The sequence below is a fragment of the Armigeres subalbatus genome, chromosome 1, assembly GCF_024139115.2.
Source record: "Armigeres subalbatus isolate Guangzhou_Male chromosome 1, GZ_Asu_2, whole genome shotgun sequence".
NCBI classification, from domain to species: Eukaryota; Metazoa; Arthropoda; class Insecta; order Diptera; family Culicidae; genus Armigeres; species Armigeres subalbatus.
In genome coordinates this window covers 179,745,805-179,764,138 of record NC_085139.1, presented here as the reverse complement: position 1 = coordinate 179,764,138, position 18,334 = coordinate 179,745,805, and the positions used below count along the sequence as shown (strand labels likewise).

At 36.9% G+C, this 18,334-nt stretch overlaps 1 protein-coding gene and 1 long non-coding RNA gene across 3 annotated transcripts in view; one reads left to right on the top strand and one right to left on the bottom strand.

Annotated features, from left to right (window-relative positions):
• The window catches only part of LOC134205565 (probable serine/threonine-protein kinase DDB_G0282963), a 599,905-nt gene that overhangs the window by 347,753 nt on the left and 233,818 nt on the right, over window positions 1–18,334 (bottom strand). The gene's annotated exons all lie outside the window — the stretch shown is intronic.
• LOC134208778 (uncharacterized) lies at window positions 21–666 on the top strand. The gene is made up of 3 exons (XR_009978696.1): window positions 21–429; window positions 496–585; window positions 647–666. It is a non-coding gene; the product is annotated as an uncharacterized LOC134208778 (long non-coding RNA).

The following is an 18,334-nucleotide window of genomic DNA, read 5'->3' as shown; positions in this document are numbered from 1 at the left end:
ATGAAGGGATCGGACGGACGGATCCGAATGGCGGACGTGAGAACTGCGGACGGCAAGGTTCAAAGACGTGGTGTGGTAAATCTAGCGGCGTTGGAGATTCGATAAATCCGGGAAGACCGGATGTTACGGGCTGGGGTGTTACGACGCCGCATTAACAGCCCTGGTTGCAGCATAACAACCAGCATGACAGCTCGCGCGTAGCAGTGGTGGTAAAAATAGGAGAGAGAAAAATATATTGGTAGTAGAAGAAACGGTAGGAAGTATAGAGAAGACAAAATAAAAACAAAAGTTCGCCATCGTTTTCGAATGCAAAATTAGTTCGTGATTATTGAAAGCAATTAAAATATACTGTTTCTTGTGACATAAAAGCTTGAAATAAGTAATTAAAATCAGCAGGGAAAAGTTCGGTCAGTTGCGATACCACTTCCAGTGAGTAAAACCTGAAAAGAAAAATTAATAATACATGTAAACAATATTGAAAATTCTTACCTGCAGACACGGTGAAGCTACAATTTATTATTCGGATTAATAAATTCGGATTCTGGCGACAAATTAGGTTGATCCGCTGAACCAGTATTGTAGATTGTAAGTAGTTCTCGAAAAGTGCTAGGATAAGGATCAATAAATGAAAACTATGTTTGAGTAGCAGTTTGACGACGAACCCGCTACGTACTTCAACACCCAAAACCAAAAGGAATCGAGGAGCATAGGTATTCAGGAAGGAAACCAGTTTATTTGTAAGTAAACTAGATAAGTGAACTATTGTTGTTTATTTAAAGATGAATAATAAATTACAGTTCAGCATTGCTGAAAACTAATCAGCTGCTTCGGGAAAACTTGGTTTCCCTATCGGGAACATATTCCTTTCTGCCAATAAGCTATTTCGGCCAAATTACGGCCAAACGACTTTTTCGGCGAAACAACCAAATCCTCCAAACGACATTTTCGACGACATCTATTCTAATTAGGCGATTTTTTTAAAGTTAAGTTTAAGTTTAAAGCTATAAGAAAACGATTTGAATAACTCCTGTTCTGTCTGATCCACCTGTTCTACCTGTGTATACAGCAATTGGACGATTTACTGAAGCAGCAACAATTAGACTAATGCACATCATGATAATTTTTGTGATTGAAAATTATATCAAACCAATGATTTAATATTTTTAATTGAAACATGGGCGTAATAATCGTCGATGCTGTCAACATAAATTTATAGAAGCTACTACCACATATGTGAATATTCTCTCCACTGATCGTAAGAACTGACTTTAAGACTGACTTAGTTTCATGAAGCTCGTTCCATTATCGGCCTTGTATAAGCTCTTGCCGGCAAAAATCTGATCAAAATTTTATTCAGAACCTCCTTCCTACACATTCACGTTTCCAAGCTAATTTTCTACAGAAAGATTTGTGGCAACTTATCACCTAGACTAGTGCCACTCTGAATCATATACTACACAAGCTTCCCTACAGTTCATAAGAAATTATCTGCAGCATCCCCAAACGATGCTACTTCAGAACTGATGCAATAATGCCCCTCTTCCTTGTACTGGGACTAGTGTGCAAGGATCGTACGGTCAGGCATCATCACCTAGCGGGACGAGAGATGGCCCAAGCTGACCAATGAATTCATTCTTTCCTCGGCATTCATTCTTTCTCAGATTTCCTGTAAAATTGGATTTCCTTTCTTCCTTCCCTTATGCACTAGCCCCAGCCTTTCATTCTGGCGGTGGACGGCCGGCGGTCATCCATCAGTTTGTAAAAAGAAGCAAAATTAGGATGAGGGTTGTCGGTCAGTTGTAGGAGCCACTTAGAGGTACCTCTATCCCACTCAATGGAGCTCAACGGGATGTGTGTGTGTCTCTGATGAGTGAGTGGCCAGCACTACTGTTCCTCCTCTTGTGTTGCTACTTGTTTAGGTCCAACGGGCGAAAACGGAAACACAACCTCGGTTCAGGTCTCGTATGTTTCTCTATAAGCAATTCATGCATGCATGTAAGCACGGTGCCACACCGAGAGGCGAAGAGAATGTGTTGAGATGCACGTGCTGAAAGTGAATCTTACCGGCGAAGTAATTACCGACTGATTTGCTGGTGGTCAACGGAACGAAAGGGTGCGGCAAACTGCCGGTGTACAGCTCGGAAGGGGGCACTTTACTTGGTTTTCATTAGGTAACGAGTTCATTGTGAGCGTTGTTGGCTGCTGGTTGGACAGGAAGGAGGGTCACCCCACTAGGGGTGACTGAAAGACTGTATGGAGTCAGTTATTATGTCCACAGGGAGAGCGATAATTGAGTACAGTCGTAAGTGCGGTGCTTTCTTTCTTTCGGACGTGTTTGGAATCGTTCTGGTTGGAAGTGAATGGATCCAAAGCCGGAGGTTATAACAGGATCGGAATATTTTCATGTATGCTGGTACAGCTGGAATAATTGTACATGATTTTTCATTACCCTCGGGATACAAAGATGATGAAAATGTGATGATGGATGTTTTGAGAGCTATTTAACTGTTGATTTTGTACTGATTAGAAAGGTGTTTATTGTACTGTCTTGTTCTGAGATTTTGTATATTTTCCAGGAATCCTCGTTGAAATTCCAGCCTCCTTGTCAGGGCGCTAGATTTTTTTATAGAGTTTTTTTTTATTATGTTTGAAATTGATTTGTGAAAAACTTTAATGCTTCCTGGACAGTGTCAATTCTTTTGAGGAAATCTCATGTTAAGTAACTGGATTCAAACTATTAATAAAAAAATGACGGAGTGTTAATTTTACTGGCATGACTCAATAATTGAAGTAATTCGATATTATTGGCTCCATTCTGGTTCACTAGAAATTTCTTTGGATGATAGTAACTCTTTCCTACTACACTTTGAAACTAATGCTTATTTGAATTCAATTTTACACAATTCTTCTCATCATGTCATTATCGAGAAATGTTTTTTAGATTGCTTTTCCAATATCGACGATGATGGAGCTACACCAGCCCTTCCAGGATTTCCGCATTAGGGTTAATGGTGGCATGCATCTAAATGTATTTGAATCCGAAAGACTAAACTAAATGTACACTCACTAAATTAGCAAATGCCTTACTCTATTACAATATCCAGCTAATCCTACAAACGAGATTGCATCATTCGCCGTGAACTGCGTGTAGAAACGGCTAACCGTCACATCAAGGTGTGACTCGATCGCAATCAGAATAGGTCACCACGAACAAGTGCCCGCATTGTCGCACAAAAGTCAGTGGAAAAGTTGATTCCCGTGATAGCAGCGACGTCGTGTGTGGGTGATATGATTCACATCGACCAACTTGCCTGCCGACCAAACGACGACATTTCATTGCCGTTTTGGTTGGTTGTATAACGCTCGCTCCTACGCACTTTTTCCATCCATTATAGCCTCGGACAGGATGGGGTAGCATTGCCGGAAAGGTGGGAAGTTTCTGACAAAAGTCATGGCACCGCACCGTTACTAAAGAGCCACACAATAACGAAACGCAGCTCGAGCGAAGCGGTCCTTTAATCATCTAAATTAAATGGCTTAGTTTCCCGCACTTGAACTTTGATGTTTGCGGTCCCCAGCGAGGACAACACCATCGTCAAGGATGCTGCCCAGCTTGTCCTGTGTGCAGTGTCGTCATTTGGCATTCCGCATCGGGTCCGCTCGTCCGTCCGGATGGTCTAGCGTGGAATTGATTCGGAAACTGCGGAGAGACCTTCAGCTGCCGAAAATTAATTGACAAGCTTCAGTTCGACTCGTCTGCCTGCACGAAACTCCTGGGAGCTTTACTTTCGATGGGAAAATTGATTAGCTCTAATTGAACCTGAATACCGAAAAGCACCTTTCTTGTTGTGGTATCTTCCCAACAAAAAAAGCGACGGCAAGGACGATAAAATCATTATCGATAGGTCGGAATCAATCAAGTTACAATGTCTTTGGGTTGTGATATGCGTCAGTCTAGGGGACACGCTATCATGGATGAAGGAGCTTTCAATTTGGACATTTTGGTCGTAAGTTCCGTGGTTAATTAATTTTCGTTTACACTTCGAAGATTAAAAAAGAATTAGGTGAAACAATTCTAAGATGTTCAAACGGTACATTGAGATAATGTAGGATGTGATTGGGTTGATGAAAACTACATTTTTCCAAAGTGGATTTTGAATCTTTTTGATATTTATGCCAGACCATATATGAAAACAGTCAAGACCATTTTTTCTTCCAGATGTTTTGTACCCATCTTTACGATCGTCTTATTTTATGTGAAACCACCGAATTCACTCGCTCTAAGTAGAACCAACTCGAACAACAACAATTTTCACTTGCAATTCACATCAGAGTCACTTCAGGACCCCATAAAATATTTAAAACAACCGGCTTCGAAATGCAGCTGTGGGAAAATTCGGCTGGAGCCGCAAGTGCGAAACAAAACTGTATAAAGTGTCGCAGCAAAACCATTCACGGGTGAACAATAATGTAGGTACGTACATATGCGGCAGCAGGGTTAGCATAAAAGAATTGGCAATATTTTGGCAGGAACATGGTTCTTTACGATCAGTACCCATCGATGGAAAACAACCGGAACGTCGGCTGTGGTAGCAGCATTAAATCCCTCGAAGAAGGCGCAGGAGCTATGTGAAACCAAGCATTTGCGTTTTATTTGGCACGCAATATCTGGGAGATTTATTCAATTTACTTGAAGCTTCAATTTACTTGAAGCAACTTCGTAGGATGTTAGTTCAACGCAAAAGTAAGTAATATATCAATTATCAATCATGAGCATATTTGTTCTTGAAAGTTGTCCTACCAATAATGTTAGAGATGATTATTGTTTGTCACCTGAAATGAAAAAAAAAACACATTTTATTTCAATTGCATTAATTTACATCAATTGTTAGATTCTTATACAAAAAACGTAAGCTTACAAACAAATATTGTAAGAAAAGCTTGCAATATTGGGAGGTCTCATTTAATATTTTTATAAGAATCTAATAGTTTTGCATCGTTATGCCTAGTTCTTATATATGATTTGTTCGGTTCTTATGCAGAATTATTAGAAAATCTCACAATCACTGGTAGTATGTAGGATTGTTCAATTTTATTCCAAAAAGTATTCTGAACGAAGGTTTATTTATGTAAATTTTCTTCTTCTACTTCTTCTTCCAAGATAAATTTCAGTTTTTCTATGTACGATGAGAAATGTTATGATTAAAACTTGAAAAGTTTGAAAATCGAAATAGGGGGAATGACGGCTTTGGCAGGTTTTGTTCTATCATTGTCAGGGTTTTTTTTTATTTATTTATTTATTTATTGTACATGGTCTTCAACTTGTAAATTGCACAGACTGATTGTTTGACTTAATCCTATTTTTAAAAACTAATTTGGTAACATTAAAGTCGAAAAAACAACACACTTCGTTGAATAGTCTGCAGCATAAGTCCAATGGATTATTTTGACCGTAGTGCGGTGACCACGGATCCATAACATAGACGATTCCTGAGTTGACGAGACGGTGCATGAAATCGAACATTCTCCAGGATGTAACAGCAGTCGATGTTGCACGTTATGACGTCGAAAATAAACATCCTCTGAAGCATCACTCGACGGTCTGCCATTGGTTGTAAGTCAATCAAAGCACAACGATTTCGGCATGGAGGCAGGTTTGATGGATCGTTCCATGGTAAGCGGCGCAATGCGTAGTTGATGAAGCACTTTTGTATTCTCTCGATGCGTTCAATGTGAACGGAATGATACGGAGCCCAGATTTGCACTCCATACTCTAGTATGCTCCGAATTAATGCACAATATAATGATTTGAGAGCATGGACATCATCGAACTGTGCTGTATTCCGCCGTAAGAATCCAAGCATAGCATTGGCCTTAGCGATGGTAACTGATAAATGTTCCGTAAAACGAAGCTTACTGTCGAGAACGATTCCAAGGGGTTTGATCGATGTAACCCTCTGAAGCGCTGTGTGATTCAGACAATAGTCATAGGTTATAGAAGATCGGCAACGAGTGAATGTTATGGCTTTGCATTTAGTTGGGTTCATCTGCATACCATTGATTTTGCACCAGTTTGCAACATTCACAATATCAGTATGTAAAGCACAGCAGTCTACGAGCGATTTTATGACACGGTATATTTTCAAATCGTCCGCATAAAGCTGTTTTCCAGAGCTCAGGTTGCTACATAGATCATTGACGAAAAGAATAAAGATGAGCGGACCTAGAATACTGCCCTGCGGTACTCCAGAGGGAATGTCATAGGCATCAGACTTGGCGCCAAGTACTTTGACGAAAGCCTTGCGAGAGGATAAGTACGATTTTATCCACCGAATGGTCCAAGTAGGTAAGCCAAGTCGGTCAAGTTTTTCTATCGCTAGTGCATGTGGCACCTTGTCAAATGCCTTTGAAAAGTCAAAATAAATAGCGTCGACCTGGTTATGGTTCTCAAATTCATCTAGCACTGTATAAGTGAATGCCATTAGGTTGGATGTCGTCGAGCGCTTTTTCATGAACCCATGTTGATACTCGGAGATGATAGACTGTACTGCTGGGTATAACACTTCGTACAAAAGACTCTCAAAAACTTTGGCGAAACAGTTAAGGATTGATATCGGACGGTAGTTCTCTACACTATGTATGTTACCGGATTTGTACACGGGAACGATCGAAGCAAGCTTCCAAGCTTCCGGGAAAACACTATCGCTTATAGATCGATTGAAAATTGAAGCAATCCCGACCAGTTAGTCATAACAAAATTTTATCACAATTATATCAATATGTGTTACAAATAACAAAACTTGCAATAATTTTGTTATAAATTCTCTGCCAAAAATGGAGGAAAGAAAATTTCATGGCCGTCATAACATGATTATAACATAATGTGTTATGTTTATTTCTACCGGAGAAAAAATTGCCTACATTTTTGGTAGATAGAAATTGGAAAAAACGAAGGTACCACCTACAGTATAACTTGAACTTATATTCAAAGTAGAAACAGCTGGACAAAGTTAATTGCCTACATTATGGATAATCATTATCTTTTCAAGAACATAATTTGTTATAGTATAAGCTATTTTCACCCCTTTTTATGTAACACAACGAGTTATAATTTTGTTCAAAAAATAACATATTCAGTAATATTTTTGTTAAAACTAGAAGAGATTTTGTTACAATTTTTGTTATTTTAACTACTAATGGTACATGTTTTATAACAACCGCTGTTATAAGAAACTGCTGTAACAGAATAACAAGGCCTGATATAAATCTGTTACTATCTACTGGTCGGGATGGGCATTGCCAGCGATGAAGCACATTGTTTGATGAAGGTGGGCGGTAGGTGATCGGGTCCCGGACCTTTTGATGTGTCAAGCGAGCTGAGAGCTTCAAAAATATCCGCATTGCTGAAAGTGACTTGAGGAAGCCGGACTCAAATGTTCAAATTTGGCCTAAAGATTCTTTGCATATCAAAGAATATCGTGGCCAAATTTCATAAAATTGTGTCGACAAAAACCCTCCTGACAATAATAGAACAAAACCTGCCAAAGCCGTCTTTTCCTCTTACAATCTCTTCAATTAAATAATTTTTCGTACATTTTGCATACAAGTTTTCAATTTGGGCGATGTTTACCGTGGGGAACCGAAATTCGTATGATTCCGACTCCGTCCATGTGGACGGATTTAGATTCAAAAGGTGTTGATTTGATTCAATATTTTAAAATGTTTTTCGTAATTTTCGCTGCGTAAATGCGAAATTCTTCTAAAGTAGATACCCTCATGCACCTGTATAAACGACAAACGTTCTATTCGCTTTCGATTTGTATTTTCTAAAGACTTTCCCACAAATTGAAGTGCTTAAGTGTACGGATTTATATGCCCCACTATATAACACGAAGTTGACATCAGTATTCGATAATGGATAGATCGATTTGAACAAATATGTAAACTCTTACTTCAAATTGCTTGGAAAAATAATTCTGAAATTTTGTTTACACTATTCCAATTAGATTGTGATTGAACAAAATTGTTTCTAAAAATTCATCAACTTTAGGTGACTCATTTTGCACACCCCGTAAAAAAATCACAAAAACATCGAAGAAAAACTGCCGTTGACAGAAAAAAATATTGAATCTAACCGAGTAAAAAGCGAACCAAGTGTGAAGAAAAAAGGGTTTGGATTCGAACTGGATTTGGATTGGATTTATATTGGACTTGGTTTGGATTTGGATTGGATTTGGATTGCATTGAGATTGGATTTGAATTGGATTTGGATTGTATTTGGAATGGATTTGGACTGGATTTGGATTGGATTAGGATAAGATTTGGATTGGATTTGGAATGAAGAAAATTTGGACTGGGATTGGGCTCAATTTGTTTTTGGATTGGATTTGGATTTCGATTGGATTTGGATTAGATTTGGATTGAATTTGGATTGGTTTTGGATTGGATTTGGATTTGATTTGGATTGGATTTGGATTGGATTCGCATTGGATTAAATTTCTATTGAATTTGGATTGGATTTTTATTGGACGAATTGGATTTGGATTTGCATTGGATTTGGATTGGATTTGGATAGAATTTTGATTGGATTTGGATTTGGATTTGGATTGAATTCGCATTGAATTGGGATTGGAATTGGTTTGGATTGGTTTTCGATTGGATTTGGATTGGATTTGGATTGGATTTGGATTGGATTCGGATTGGATTTGGATTTGATTTGGATTGGATTTGGAATGGATTTTGATTGGATTTGGATTGGATTTGGATTGGATTTGGACTGGGTTTGGATTGGATTTGGATTTGGATTGGATTTTGATTGGATTTTTATCGGGCGAATTGGATTTGGATTGGATTTGGATTGGATTTGGATTGAATTTTGATTGGAATTGGATTTGATTTGAATTGGATTTGGATTGGATTTGAATTGAATTGGGATTGGATTTGGTTTCGATTGGGTTTCGATTGGATTTGGATTGGATTTGGATTGGATTCGGATTGGATTTGGATTGGATTTGGATTGGATAAGGATTGGATTTGGATTTAGATTGGATTTCGATTGGATTTGGATTGAATTTGGATTGGATTTGGATTGGATTTGGATTGGATTTGGATTGGATTTGGATTGCATTTGGATTGGATTTGGATTGGATTTGAATTTGATTTGGAATGAACAAAAATTTAATTCGAATTGGATTTGAATTGCATTCAGATTGGATCTGGATTGGAATGGATTTGGATTGGATTTGGATTTGGATTGGATTTGGATTGTATTTGGATTGGATTTGGATTGGATTTGGGCTGTATTTGGATTGGATTAGGATTGGATTTGATTTGAATTTCATTTGTATTTGGATTGGATTTGGATTAGATTTGGATTAGATTTGGATTAGATTTGGATTTGTTTTGGATTTGTTTTGGATTGGATTTGAATTGGATGTGGATTGGATTTGGATTGATTTTGGATTGGATTTGGATTGGATTTGGATTGGATTTGGATTAGATTTGGAATAAATTTGGATTGGAGTTGGGTTGCATTTGGATTTGAATTGGATTTGCATTGGATGTGGATTGGATTTGGATTGGTTTGGATTGGTTTGGATTGGATTTGAATTGGTTTGGATTGGTTGGATTGGTTTGGATTGGTTGGATTGGTTTGGATTGGTTTGGTTGGTTTGGATTGGTTTGGATTGGTTTTGTTGGTTTGGATTGGATTTGGTTTGGATTGGTTGGATTGGTTGGATTGGTTTGGATTGGTTTGGATTGGTTTGGATTGAATAAGGTTGGATTTGGATTGGTTTGGTTGGTTTGGTTTGGATTGGTTTAGATTAGATTTGGTTGGTTTGGATTGGATTTGGATTGGTTTGGATTGGTTTGGATTGGTTTGGATTGGATTTGGATTGGATTTGGATTGGATTTGGATTGGTTTGGATTGGTTTGGATTGGTTTGGATTGGTTTGGATTGGATTTGGATTGGATTTGGATTGGATTTGGATTGGATTTGGATTGAATTTTGATTGGAATTGGATTTGATTTGAATTGGATTTGGATTGGATTTGAATTGAATTGGGATTGGATTTGGTTTCGATTGGGTTTCGATTGGATTTGGATTGGATTTGGATTGGATTTGGATTGGATTTGGATTGGATTTGGATTGGATTTGGATTGGATTTGGATTGAATTTTGATTGGAATTGGATTTGATTTGAATTGGATTTGGATTGGATTTGAATTGAATTGGGATTGGATTTGGTTTCGATTGGGTTTCGATTGGATTTGGATTGGATTTGGATTGGATTCGGATTGGATTTGGATTGGATTTGGATTGGATAAGGATTGGATTTGGATTTAGATTGGATTTCGATTGGATTTGGATTGAATTTGGATTGGATTTGGATTGGATTTGGATTGGATTTGGATTGGATTTGGATTGGATTTGGATTGCATTTGGATTGGATTTGGATTGGATTTGAATTTGATTTGGAATGAACAAAAATTTAATTCGAATTGGATTTGAATTGCATTCAGATTGGATCTGGATTGGAATGGATTTGGATTGGATTTGGATTTGGATTGGATTTGGATTGTATTTGGATTGGATTTGGATTGGATTTGGGCTGTATTTGGATTGGATTAGGATTGGATTTGATTTGAATTTCATTTGTATTTGGATTGGATTTGGATTAGATTTGGATTAGATTTGGATTAGATTTGGATTTGTTTTGGATTTGTTTTGGATTGGATTTGAATTGGATGTGGATTGGATTTGGATTGATTTTGGATTGGATTTGGATTGGATTTGGATTGGATTTGGATTAGATTTGGAATAAATTTGGATTGGATTTGGGTTGCATTTGGATTTGATTTGAATTGGATTTGCATTGGATGTGGATTGGATTTGGATTGGATTTGGATTGGATTTGGATTGGATTTGAATTGGATTTGGATTGGATTTGGATTGGATTTGGATTGGTTTGGTTGGTTTGGATTGGTTTGGATTGGTTTGGATTGGATTTGGATTGGTTTGGTTGGTTTGGATTGGTTTGGTTGGTTTGGATTGGTTTGGATTGGTTTGGATTGGTTTGGATTGGTTTGGATTGGTTTGGATTGGTTTGGATTGAATGAGGTTGGTTTGGATTGGTTTGGATTGGTTTGGATTTGGATTGGTTTAGATTAGATTTGGATTGGTTTGGATTGGTTTGGATTGGTTGGATTGGATTTGGATTGGTTTGGATTGGTTTGGATTGGTTTGGATTGGTTGGATTGGTTTGGATTGGTTTGGATTGGTTGGATTGGTTTGGTTGGTTTGGATTGGTTTGGATTGGATTTGGATTGGTTTGGATTGGATCTGGTTGGTTTGGATTGGTTTGGATTGGTTTGGATTGGTTTGGATTGGTTTGGATTGGATTGCGTTTGGATTGGATTTGGATTGGATTTGGATTGGATTTGGATTGGATGTGGATTGAGTTTGGATTGGATTTGTATTGGATTTGGATTGGATTTGGATTGTATTTGGATTGGATTTGGATTGGATTTGGATTGGATTGGATCTGGATTGGATTTGGATTGGATTGGATTTGGAATTGGATTGGATTTGGATTGGATTGGATTTGGATTGGATTTGGATTGGATTTGGATTGGATTTGGATTGGATTTCAATTGGATTTGGATTGAATTTGGATTGGATTTGGATTGGATTTGGATTGGATTTGGATTGGATTTGGATTGGATTTGGATTGGATTTGGATTGGATTTGGATTGGATTTGAATTTGATTTGGAATGAACAAAAATTTAATTCGAATTTGATTTGAATTGCATTCAGATTGGATCTGGATTGGAATGGATTTGGATTTGATTTGGATTTGGATTGGATTTGGATTGTATTTGGATTGGATTTGGATTGGTTTGGGCTGTGTTTGGATTGGTTTGGATTGGTTTGGATTTGGTTTCATTTGTATTTGGATTGGTTGGATTAGATTTGGATTAGATTTGGATTTGTTTTGGTTTGTTTTGGATTGGTTTGAATTGGATGTGGATTGGTTTGGATTGATTTTGGATTGGTTTGGATTGGTTTGGATTGGTTGGATTGGTTTGGATTAGATTTGGAATAAATTTGGATTGGATTTGGGTTGCATTTGGTTTGATTTGAATTGGTTTGCATTGGATGTGGATTGGTTTGGATTGGTTTGGATTGGTTTGGATTGGTTTGAATTGGTTTGGATTGGTTGGATTGGTTTGGATTGGTTTGAATTGGTTTGGATTGGTTTGGATTGGTTTGGTTGGTTTGGATTGGTTTGGATTGGTTTGGATTGGTTTGGATTGGATTTGGATTGGTTTGGATTGGTTTGGTTGGTTTGGATTGGTTTGGATTGGTTTGGTTGGTTTGGATTGGTTTGGGTTGGTTTGCGTTGGTTTGGATTGGATTTGGTTGGTTTGGATTGGTTTGGATTGGTTTGATTGGTTTGGATTGGTTTGGATGGGTTTGGTTGGTTTGGATTGGTTTGGATTGGTTTGGATTGGTTTGGATTGGTTTGGATTGGTTTGGATTGGTTTGGATTGTGTTTGGATTGGATCTGGATTAGATTTGAATTGGATTTGGTTGGTTTGGATTGGGTTTGGATTGGTTTGGATTGGTTTGGATTGGTTTGGATTTGGATTGGTTTGGATTGGTTTGGATTGGTTTGGATTGGTTGGATTGGTTTGGATTGGTTTGGATTGGTTTGGATTGGTTTGGATTGGTTTGGATTGGTTTGGATTGGTTTGGATTGGTTTGGATTGGTTTGGATTGGTTTGGATTGTATTTGGATTGGATCTGGATTAGATTTGAATTGGTTTGGAATTGGTTTGGATTGGGTTTGGATTGGTTTGGATTGGTTTGGATTGGTTTGGATTAGATTTGGATTGGTTTGGATTGGTTTGGATTGGTTTGGATTGGTTTGGTTGGTTTGGATTGGTTTGGATTGGTTTGGATTGGTTTGGATTGGATTTGGATTGGTTTGGTTGGTTTGGATTGGTTTGGATTGGTTTGGATTGGTTTGGATTGGTTTGGATTGGTTTGGATTGGTTTGGATTGGTTTGGATTGGATTTGGATTGGTTTGGATTGGTTTGGATTGGTTTGGATTGGTTTGGATTGGTTTGGATTGGTTTGGATTGGTTTGGATTGGTTGGATTTGGATTTGGATTGGATTTGGATTGGATTTGGATTGGATTTGGATGGGATTTGGATTGGATTTGGATTGGATTTGGATTGGATTTGGATAGGATTAGGATTGGATTTGGGTTGGATTTAGATTTGGATTGGATTTGGATTGGTTTTGGATTGCATTTGGATTGGATTTGGATTGGATTTTGATTGTATTTGGTTTGGATTTGGATTGGATTTAATTTCGATTGGATTTAAATTGGATTTGTAAAGAAAAAATTAATAATAATTAAGTGTATTATGATGAGATTTGGAATGGTTTTGTTTTGAGAAAAGATTGGATTTGAGTTTTATTTAGGATATTGGATGTTCACTGGACATTGGGCACTTCTTGTACTGAAATAATTTTGAAGTTTGAAGCGGTTAAATTCGTTTTGATTTAAACTTTGAGAGTCCAATCAAATCAATTGTTTCTTGAATTCTAAAATATTCCATAAGGATTAAAATTACATTTTTAAAGGTTTCAATTTGATTTACTTCAATATTCAATGCTTTATGGGACCCAACTCCTTAAAAATAAAAAATCACGTAAATGAAGTTTAAAAAAATTAAACTCATCTCTGTTTAAAATTCTTCAAACATGACTTTCATCTGATTAATTTTTTTTTGGTTTTTATTTCATGGAAGAATTCAAACATAATTTTAATTGGATTAGTTATGGATTTGTATTGAACTGATTAATCTTGTGTGTATGTCTATTTAATGGCCATTGACGAATTAGGCAGTAGTGTTGCTTAATTGAATATATGAAGTGCTTGAATAAATGGGCAATGTTTTAGATGAACTCTTTCGTTTCGAGAACGGAACGCTCTCAACCCATTGCGCCTCTATACGCTACGAATTAAATTGAAAAACTTAGAGAAATATTGATGTTTACTCCATTTAAATTTGAATAACAATAAATCATGATCGTTTAAAATTAGAACTTCCGATTATTTACTTTAAGGTCATCAAGGCTCCTCAAGCGCCATTCGAAAAAGATACCTACTCCAAAACTCGAAATATTTTCTATCCGGCGTGCTGGCCCAAACTTCCAACCACGGGCATCGTACAAAGTGGAGTGGCTCTCGCATAGCATTTCCCTTGTCAACCGTTTTATGGATGTTGTACATGGCGTTGAATTATAGTGATACATGGGAATCCTAGAACAGCGACCTGAGAGGTCGTCCAAAATAATAATAACAGAAAAAAACGGCAACGCTACTCGACACCACCGAACCAGAAAAAGTCGACCGTAATGCTGCGTGTCCGTGCAAGTTCGGAGGAAAACGTGATATTAATGACTTTATGCGTAACATGCAAACAGCGAAAGCGACAAGCGATTTATGCTCGTGTCTGCTATCCGGGGCCGGCTTTTCCGCCCCATCCCGTTCCGGGGAGGGTAAATTTATTGTGTCATAAAAATTGTATGTGTATGAATTAAGCACAGTTCACGCATTCGGAATGGTGCGAGGATACGCTAGAATCGTGTAGAGCATTCCAGTTGCCGGAGAGTCGACCTAGAAAGGTCACGTGCTGCTTGTTTTGGGTAGTTTTTATTTTAGTGGAATGTAATAACTTGATATGGGAAAATACTGGACGGAAAGATATCAATCTTGCTGAAAAATGTGGGAATTTTTTATGTCTTGAGCCGCTAGTTAGTATGGGTTGAAGGCTCGACACGAGCTTAGATAAATATGTGGTACATAATGCTCAGTGGCGCTGTGTGCTGAAAGAAAAAGATACAAAGTCACTCTCACGAGTACCGCTCGGTGTTATGTCAAAGCGGACTAAGTAACAAAGCACCTTCCGGCTACATTTTGATCTATTCAGGTTCATACTAAACTGTGGGAGGGGCAATCTTGGTTCGCGTTGTTTTCCAGATCAAAGTCATGTCGCTTGTTCCGATGTGACTTGACATTGACTAATTGCAACATCACAAGAAATGCGTATCAGAATATCATCAATGGGAATTTGTCATAGGTGCCACCTCTGATAGCTAAAAAGCCAGTGTCAGCAAATACGGAACCTCTCACATCCGAGCAGCATCGTCCGTCGCCCGACAAACCATGCTGTTAACAAACCCAAATCGATCTGTTACGTTCGGCAGAATTACACCAAAAGTGACCATATGTGTCAATATGGACAAAAAATTTGCTAAATTAGATTTTCTCCCACCCTGGCCTTTCCTGCGGATGCGGATGAGCAATGTCCTTGCTGACGTTCACGAGCGGCGTCACCCCACTGCCGGCTGGCGGCGCTATCGATTTCGCCTTGCGCTGATCCGACCGAATCCATGTTCCGTCGTCAGCTGTGGGCGGTGTAAGTTTGTGTACACATCTCCAGATACGTAGAAACAAACATCATTCCGGATAAGGGGCGTCGTCGGTTTTAGGGGTATGGGATATGAATGTCGACAAATTGCGTGCTTTACTATGTTCAACTAGGAAATGTCGATTAGACTCAAGTTCGGAACAGAAAAAAGAAAAGACAAGACGAGAGGAAAAATATTAGCAGAGCAAAATATACAAAACAAAAGTAAAAAATTAGAACAAAGGTTTATGAAAGCAATCATTGGAAATATCACAACCTTTTTGGGAAAAAGACAGGATCTCATATCCTACCGTGCCTTTTGGGTTCGATTTGTGGCTTGACAGAAAAAGAAAGTCCACCGTTCGGAATTGATGATGATGAAACTTTCCACTACATCAATCTCGTGCATTTTCGGTTCGATGAAGCGGAAGAATAGCGCAATACAATGGCAAGAAAAACAATCCGGTTTTGCCTTCCGAAAAGCTTAAAGTTTGATCAAAGTTTTTCGTTTCCCAGTGTCCATTGCTGCACAACCCGAGCCACAGTCACCAACGACGGCGGCGGTGCGGTGGCAACCTCACAGAAGTTGAATCAGAACGGAAGAAGAAGAAAAAACAGTGTTGGTACTGTCGGCGGGCGTAGAACAAATATCCAACAAAACGGAAAAACAACCATCCCCTTCCTATTGATTTGAGGTGCTGGATCTGACTGCAGCTACGTAACTTCTGCGATAGACTGCTCTCTGGGGCAGAAAGGTCACGTATCAGGTTGGTGGCGACGGTATCGTTGTCGTCGTCAGCAATGCTGAAGAAGACGACGACGACTCGATGCTGCTACTCAGGAGCTGGTGCAATCGGAATTGGGGCCAACTATCCGCCTGGAGCAGCAGCAGCAGCAGCAACAACATACGATCGCCCCAAACCAGCGTGGCACACAAAAACACCCAAAGTGAGTTTGATGAATGCTGCTGTTTGCAGTTTTGCAAACGTGCTCCAAACTCCTCTAACAAAACTCTAGAAGTTGGTCGTTTGGCTGGCTGCCTAACTGAGGCACAAATTCCACCAACGTTGTAGGTTGGGTTGGTGTTTTTTCTCAGTCTCGGTTTTTTTTCTGGCTGGAGCCAATCGTTGAATCGGAATCAGCTGGTCAAAGTTTTTCGTTGTGCTCTATCGCTGACTCTGACGTCAAAGTGGAATAAGTTTTCAGAACGTGAGATTTGTACCCGGATCAGATACAGGGGTGAAACAGATTTGGCTTGTTATTGGTACTTTGGGAAGTTTTTAAAATAGGTTGAAACAGAGCTGACGTTCGTTGGTTTTCAGCGTTTTGTAACCAAATTTTTTTTTCCTCTAATTCATGAGTGAGAAACCGCGGTTGTATCACATCACAACTTCCTTTTTGATCACTCTGAATGCAATTCATAATTCCTAATTCCATACAAACCTAATTATTTAATTTTCTTAATTCCTCCATTCCTAAAATCATAAATTCATACATTCCAAAATTCCCTCATTCCCAAATTCCTAAATGCTCCTAAATTCCTGAATTCCTTAATTCCTTAAATCCTAAATTCCTAAATTCCCAAATTCCCAAATTCCTAATTTCCTGAATTCCAAAATTCCTGAATTCCTTAATTCCTCGATTCTTTAATTCCTTTATTCCTTAATTATATAATTCCTTAAAACCTTAATTCCTCAATTCCTTAATTCCTCAATTCCTTAATTCCTTAATTCCTAAATTCCTTAATTCCTCAATTCCTTAATTCCTTAATTCCTTAATTCCTTAATTCCTTAATTCCTTAATTCCTTAACTCCTTAATTCCTTATTTCCTTAATCCCTAATTCCTTAATTCCTTAATTCCTTAATTCCTTAAAATTCCAAAACTCAAAAATTCAAAAAATTAGAAATTTAAAAATTTAAAAATTCAAAAATTCAAAAATTCAAAAATTTAAAAATTCAAAAATTCAAAAATTCAAAAATTCAAAAATTTAAAACTTTAAAAATTCAAAAATTTAAAAATTCAAAAATTCAAAAATTCAAAAATTCAAAAATTCAAAAATTCAAAAATTCAAAAATTCGACTATTCAAAAAATCAAAAATTCAAAAATTCAAAAATTTAAAAAACCAAAATAATAAAAAAAAACCAAAAAAAAAATCAAAAATTAAAAATTCAAAAACTCAAAAATTCAAAAATTCAAAAATTCAAAAATTCAAAAATTCAAAAATTCAAAATTCGAAATTCAAAATTCAAAATTCAAAATTCAAAATTCAAAAATTCTAAAATTCAAAAATTTATTCAAAAATTCGAAAATTCAAAAATTCAAAAATTCAAAAATTCAAAAATTCAAAAATTCAAAAATTCAAAAATTCAAAAATTCAAAAATTCAAAAATTCAAAAATTCAAAAATTCAAAAATTCAAAAATTCAAAAATTCAAAAATTCAAAAATTCAAAAATTCAAAAATTCAAAAATTCAAAAATTCAAAAATTCAAAAATTCTAAAATTCAAAAATTCAAAAATTCAAAAATTCAAAAATTCAAAAATTCAAAAATTCAAAAATTCAACAGAAATTCAAAAATTTAAAAATTCAAAAATACAAAAATACAACAGAAATACAATTCAAAAATTCAAAAATTCAAAAATTTAAAAATTCAAAAATACAACAAAAATTCAAAAATTTAAAAATTCAAAAATTCAAAAATTCAAAAAATCAAAAATTCAAAAATTTAAAAAACCAAAATAATAAAAAAAACCAAAAAAAATCAAAAATAAAAAATTCTAAAATTCAAAAATTCTAAAATTCTAAAATTCTAAAATTCTAAAATTCTAAAATTCTAAAATTC